General features: G+C 39.8%; 1 protein-coding gene across 1 annotated transcript in view; it reads right to left on the bottom strand.

Annotated features, from left to right (window-relative positions):
- The window catches only part of FEZF2 (FEZ family zinc finger 2), a 3,517-nt gene extending 3,151 nt beyond the window's left edge, over positions 1–366 (bottom strand). Inside the window, exons 1-2 of the mRNA XM_088473458.1 lie at positions 283–366; positions 1–31 (exon numbers count right to left, since the gene is read on the bottom strand). The exon at positions 1–31 is cut by the window's left edge and continues 818 nt beyond it. The gene's annotated coding sequence lies outside the window, so the exon portion shown is untranslated. The remainder of the gene's footprint in view (positions 32–282) is intronic.
- Between the last annotated feature and the right edge of the window lie 6,845 nt (positions 367–7,211).

Below are 7,211 nucleotides of genomic sequence, written 5' to 3'. Positions count from 1 at the left end.
AGCAGCCAAGTGGAAGTGAACCGGTTCCTCTCTGCATTCCAAGGAAGCCAGGAGAGAAAAAATCAATGTAATAAGCAACTTGCTCATGTCATGTCACCTATTTACATTCAAATGGACAAAACCCAGAACAATGACACCCAGGGGTACCAGATTAATGCTCATTAAGCAGCACACACACACAAAAGTAACAGGCAAGGTAGGACTTTGTTAGTAAGACCCAGCCAGGCTGATTATCCCCCTTTTCACTCTGCAAGCTGCAAAATGTTATTGCTGAGAACTTACCTCATCCAGCAGTGCGCAGAGGAGACGCATGGAAGGACCCTGTCACATTGTGCATGAGAGTATCCTCAGCAGCAGCAGCAGCAGCAGCAGTACTGAGATCAGTGTCTCTTACACTCAGCTGACATCACATGAAGTCACTCCAAGCAGGATGACATGTAAGATCCAGCAGGCAGCACCAGCTCCACTGACCCCCAGCCCTGACTAATGGAGGAGTGCGTTATAACACAACAAAACACACACACACACACACAGCACACACACACATCACACACACACACAGCACACAAAGTTTAATGAGGACCAGCAGCAGCACTGGAGCCCCACACTCATGGCAAAGGATTAATGGCTGTTTCATTCGCTATTGTAAGGCTGATTTGCTTACATATTCCTCTTGCATTGGTAAATGCTGGGGCTAATGGGCAAACGCGCAGAGGGAGTGTAGTAGTGGATTACATTTATTTTCCTGCTAATTAAATCACTATTGACAGAGTAACTTGTAAACACCACTTAGTGGCTTACACATATTTATCTATTTTATTCATAGAAACTAACTTATTTATATACATGAACTTTATATGTGTGTGTGTATATATTTATATATATATATATATATATATATAGACAACGAGGAAATATTTACTTTCTCTTTTGCATGTCGTATATACATATATATATATATATATATATATTATATATATATATATATATATATATATACATACACAGACACACATATATATATATATGTATATATATATGTGTGTGTGTGTGTGTGTGTGTGTGTGTGTGTGTGTGTGTGTGTGTGTGTGTGTGTGTGTGTGTGTTTGTATAAATAATCGTGGGTCTGTGTGTTTGCCTATCAATCCATAATTATTGTATATGAATTTGTGTATGCAGCCATAACACACACACATACACAACTAATGTATCACAATAATGAAAGTTTGAGACAGATATATGTATACATGTACACACTCATATATATATATATATATATATATATATATATATTTATATATATATATAACAACAACAACAACAATAATAATAATAATAATAATAATAATAATAATAATAATAATAATAATAATAATAAAGGTTTGAGAGAGAGAAAATGTTTATTTATTTATTTATTTATTTATTACTGGAGGAATAAATTAGTTATATTTTTCTGGCAATGCTTGGTGCTCTCTGTTCTGCATATGTAAGAGTAATACATGCATTTATTTATATCCAAGTATGGCATTTATCTCCTTTTTTCTGCAGTGAATAAAGCCTTTATTTTGCATATGTGATTATTGTTTGAATGCACCGGGGTCCGCCGGGTGTTTAGGCAGTCAGGTTTCCGTCCCCATCACGGTGACCTGCTAGAGCCTCAGCACCAGCCTAGAATTACACTCCAGTATAATGGAATATTGCAGGTTGTATATGAAGAGGCACAGGAGAACGCCACCGCGGCCTCAGATGTCTGGTGTTTGTATAATTGAGAAATGCCCCATTTCCACCTGTGTAACAAGCAGAGCCCTCTCTGGGTCTGATTAAACGTTTTCTCCTTCTCCATCTATTCAGGGGAAGCAATGTGTTTTTTTTTTGCAAAGTTCTTTCACTGGCAGTCACTAAGGCGCTGCATGGGACAAGGTTTTGTGTTGTTCTAAAATAGAGGGGGATTATCAAAGGGGTGTGTGCGCGAGCAGGGGAGGAGGGGTGGGCACAGCCTGGCCAGAGGTACAGCAGGCAATGAAAAGGCCCCATTTTAAAAATAGGACTAAGAAAGTTTGTAGGAATTCAGTGAGGGTTTTGTCTCTAGCTACAATGGCACAGCCCCCCCCCCCCCTCCTCCTGCCATAGGGGTGCAGTGTTTGCAGACCATCTCACCTATATATCACAACAGTCTGCCGCAGTGTGGCATGTCCTGCCACTGGCCAGTCCTCAGCCTAGAATAGTTTCTTTATAGTTTTTTATTGTCACTATTATTTTTATTCATCTTTGTTAAACGCATAATAAAATATTATTGCACAAGGGTACAAATGTTATATTTGTGGCTGAGATGAATAGACGCCCAGCCCTAGATGAAAGGATCCACTGGTATAGTATGTACAACACATAATAACCAAAACAACAAAATAAACAAATAAACAGTAAACACAACATAACAAACGAGCGTTTTTATTTATAAACGTAGCTCTGCACCTTGCGGCAATAACTCGCGTCTTTTGTTTGTAAATAAAAGGCTTATTTCTGCTCCACGGCCTTTAAAATAGAATATTAACATGCTGGGATTTTTAGGATTTACTTAGTAATATTAATGAAAAAAAATTACATAGGTTATTTTAGGCTGTATTATATTATAAACAGCGACGGTGCGGTGTACACGGTCATATACATATCAATTTCACTTTGGATACATCGCTATTATTATTATATTAGCATTGGTATTATCTCCCATGTTACAGGGCTCACAAAAAAATGAAAATGTAAAAATTCTAATAATAATTACGCGGATGGTATAAAATAATCTCGGTGTTGTTTAGTAGACGCTGAAATTATGAGGTTTTATAGCACAGTCCTGCTGATTATACTGGTATGTATGTATGTATGTATGTATGTATGTATGTATGTATGGGTGCATGTATGTATGTAAATACATACATACATAGATACATAGTTTGAAATCCCTAAATCAGCATATAGATATAGGAATTTAAATAAAATTATGCAACATTAAAATGGTATACATTATTCAGATGAAACAATGCAACACTTACATTAAGTATAACATGTGTATAATTAACAATATAAATTATTCAGTAAGGACACATGAAGTGTGTTGTTTTCAGACATTTGTACTATGTATGTTTGCAGATTGTATTTGATTTACATTTCATTACATTACATATCCTCTCTGTCTCTCTCTCTCTCTCTCTCTCTCTCTCTCTCTCTCTCATCTTCTAAAGAGACTAGAATTTTACCCTTTGTATATAATTATAAATTGTATGTATTCTAACTATTACTGGTAAATGCTTGGTGATACCTGGCCCCATCATATTGACAGGAAATTATTTACAATATTCTACAGGGCATATTGAAAATGTGAAATTATGTATTATCGTTAATAATAATAATAATAATAATAATAATAATAATAATAATAATTATAATAATAATAAGAAAAATAATAATAATAATAATAATAATAAGAAAAATTTAATCCAGCAGTGTATCCTTGGCTGCGCAGGGAAGAGTCAGTTTTATCTTAGCTGGGTAACATAGCTCATTTTCTGCCTTAAATATGACAATATCAGTGGTACAGGAATCACCATCTCACACATATATTGTGAATAGGGTTCAGTAAAGGCATCAGGGAGAGGTCCCCTAAATGATAATAACATTAATGCAAAATAACACTTCACAAGTGGACACATATAACTGCTAGTGACATACAGCTAAAGATGCTTGAACTAAACCACTATGCTGTATATTCTTTAACTGCTAAGCTGTTAACTTATTTTGGATAGTTTTTTTTTTTTTACAATTATTATTATTTTATTAATACTAATACAAAACATTACCATGTTGTAACTCAAAGTTCAAGTACAACATTTGCATGGAAAATACAAAATACTATAGAAATGTAGCCATTTAATCTAGAACAAACTCACACAGGATTGATTCTGTTTTTCTTGAATTTAATGAAATATACTGTATATATTTTCTTTTTTAAATATTTTTTTATTGCAGCCAAAGGTGGTGAATTTCTATTTTGAACTTTGAACTGGGTTCGACCACCACTTTCAAACAATATCCACCATCAACTTTGTGTCCAACTGGTCCCATGACTCTATAACCTATCATACCGATAGAGACATACAACTGGTCACATTATCAGCAGTATCATCTGGTTAGATATTTCCTATAATTAGGAGCACCATGCCTAAAATATATTGTGGTACATTTTAAAAGAATTCTGTCTTTCTTCACGCTGGCCCTGGTATTCCACTCAATATTTACAGTAGTTGTCTATCAGTTCTCCTGGAATCGGTATGGAATACCGCCGGATGCATGTCTGGCGGTTCTAATCCCCACGCCGGAAGACCGGCACCAGTGAAGATCCCGACAGCTGGAAAGGTAAGTACTAACTAACCTAACTCCCCCCCTAACCCTAACCCTCCTTTAGGGGTGTCTAACCCTTACCTCCCTCTCTAGTGCCAAACCCTAATCCCCCTGTAAGTGCCTAAACCTAACCCCCCCTTCCCCGCAGTCTAAACCTAAGTCTCCCGGGGGGGTGCCTAACCCTAACCTCCCCCCGGGGGTGCCTAACCCTAACCACCCTTCCCCTAGCCTAAACCTAACCCTCCCAGGGGGGGTGCCTAACCCTAAGCCCCCCCAGGAGCCCCTAATCTAACCCCCCCCCGTGGCTGTCCACGCCTGGCGCCCGTCTTACCTTCAGTCGGTATGCTGGGCGTCGGGCTCCCGGTGTAGGTAAAATTACAGGTGTCGGGATTTCGATGCCTGTCATTAGACCCCTGCCGGGATTAGACAGTTGGGAAACCGGCGGTCGGCATTTCGACCGTCAGCTTCCTGACTGCATCCCGTTCTCCTCTTAGGGGTATAGATGGTGTAATGGTTAGCATTACTGCCTCACAGTGCTGAGGTCGTGGGTTCGATTACTACTACACCCTAACTGTGTGGAGTTTGTATATTCTCCCTGTGCTTGCTGGTTGGTTAATTGGCTAACAACAAAAACTTAACCCTAGTGTGTAAATATGTGCATGTACATGTGGTAGGGAATGTAGATTATAAACTCCACTGGGCCAGGGACTGATGTGAATGGACAAATATTCTTTGTAAAACGCTGCAGAATATGTGTGCGCTATATAAATAAATGATAATAATAATGTGCGTTTTTTTAGAAGTGGAGATGTTGCCCATAGCAACCAATCAGATTCTAGTTATTATCTTCTATAAGGTGCTAGTTAAATGTTAATTAGAAACTGATTGGTTACTATGAGCAACATCTCCATTTCTAAAAACCTGCACTTTAGTAAATATACCTCTTAGTGTCTGCAGAAGGTTGTCCTTGATGATTATGACTTTGTGCATGACATCATTACTGAGAAACAGCAACTATTTACTTGTTTTTTTATTTCCAGTTTTCAGACCATTCAGGATTACTGGTTTCTGGATAAAACACCCCAGAGGTGTAGTTGATACTAATGAATATTGCAGACAAAAACATTATTAGATGTTGGAAATAATATAACATATTGTAATGATATATGACACCTAAGCCAAAATGGCAAAATTGCTATAACAAAAGTGGGAGGCAGTTATTAGACAGGCGGACTGAATGCTACCGGTCCATATACCGACACCTAAAGCCCGACACCGACACAGGATTTAAGATAGGCATAAAAAATACCGACGCCTATCTTAATCCTGACGCTGGAAGACAGACAGACGCCGGACCGATCGAGGTAAGTCCAACGCAGCTTAACTGTTAGCCGTGGGGGGAGGGGGGGTTTGATTTAGGCACCCCTGGGGGGACTTAGAGTTAGGCACCCCTTGGGGAGGGTTAGGGTTAGGCTAGGGGAAGGAGAGTTTAGGCTTAGGCACCACTGGGGGGAGGTTAGGGAGCCCCCCAGGAGGGTTAGGTTTAGGGTGTGGGAAGGAGGGGTTAAGATTAGGCACCCCCCAGGATTTAGGGTTAGACACCACCCCGGGAGTTTTAGGGTTAGGCACCACCGAAGGAGGGTTAGAGGGGGTGGAGGGGAGGGTTAGAATACTTATCAGCCCCAGTCGGGATATCCTCTTGTCGGGATTGTGCAGTTGGGATTTGAACTGGTGGCTAAACAGTCGCCGGTATTTCAGTCCCATTCCAACAAAAGTTATTATGGGCAATGGCACTGGAGGAGTAGAGAAGGGGTGAGAAATTGCGCGGCTTTAGAATTTTAGGTGTCCCAGGAAGGCGAATCCATGCCTTGGGGTGAGGCTGATTGACTGGTACCTTACCTCCGTTCACTTTATCTCCTAACAAAGCTTAGTAAATAGATTCCTTAGTGACAGCAGCTGTCACCAAACAGCATGGGAGACAACCATCCTGGATCTGCTTCCTGCAGCGAGAGATGACAGTAAATAAAAACACCAGAGGGCAGATGTATGAAGCTCTGGGAAGTGATAAATGACCAACCAATCAGCTCCCAACTGTCATTTTTCAAACACAGCCTATAAAATGACAGTTAGGAGCTGAGTGGTTGGTCATTTATCACTCTCCACTTTATCACTTTTCAGAGCTTCATACATCTGCCCCCTGGTCCATAGCTGCTCCAAGCTTGTGAACAACTATAGTAGTACATGACAGGGATGGACTGGGGCTGTAATTAGGCCAATGACATCCCTCTGTGTGTGCACAAAAAAGGGGTCACGCTTCACACCCCATCTCTTTGTGTGCCAGCCGAGCTCAGCGCCGGGAGGCATTTGCCAGAGGTGCCAGATGGCCAGTACAGCCCTGGTAAATATGCAATACAAAAGAAAAAGCCTATGATAGAACCAGGAGAGGATGGTGGTACAGTTGGGATAGATGGACAAGGACAATTATACAGTATGTGGTTCACTGTGGGACTTGATTGATGTAGCCACGAAATCAGCATAGGTTCTTTAATTTTTCATTTTTATACATAACTTTTAACTAGTATGCTTTAAAAGGTGTCTATTAACACATTAATGGGGAGATGTGCTCAGCCTTGGAGAGAGATAAAGTGCAGAGAGATTTTGGGGTCTATTTACAAAGCTTTGGATGGAAATAAAGTGGAGAGAGATAAAGTACCAGCCAATCAGCTCCTAACTGCCATGTCACAGGCTGTGTTTGAAAAATGACAGTTAGGAGCTGATTGGTTGGTATTTTATCTCCGTTCACTTTATCTCCATCCAAG

The sequence above is a fragment of the Taudactylus pleione genome, unplaced genomic scaffold (assembly GCF_031769625.1).
Source record: "Taudactylus pleione unplaced genomic scaffold, aTauple2 ptg000135l, whole genome shotgun sequence".
Taxonomy (NCBI): domain Eukaryota; kingdom Metazoa; phylum Chordata; class Amphibia; order Anura; family Myobatrachidae; genus Taudactylus; species Taudactylus pleione.
The sequence above is the reverse complement of the archived record's forward strand: the minus strand, read 5'-3'. Positions and strand labels throughout refer to the sequence as shown.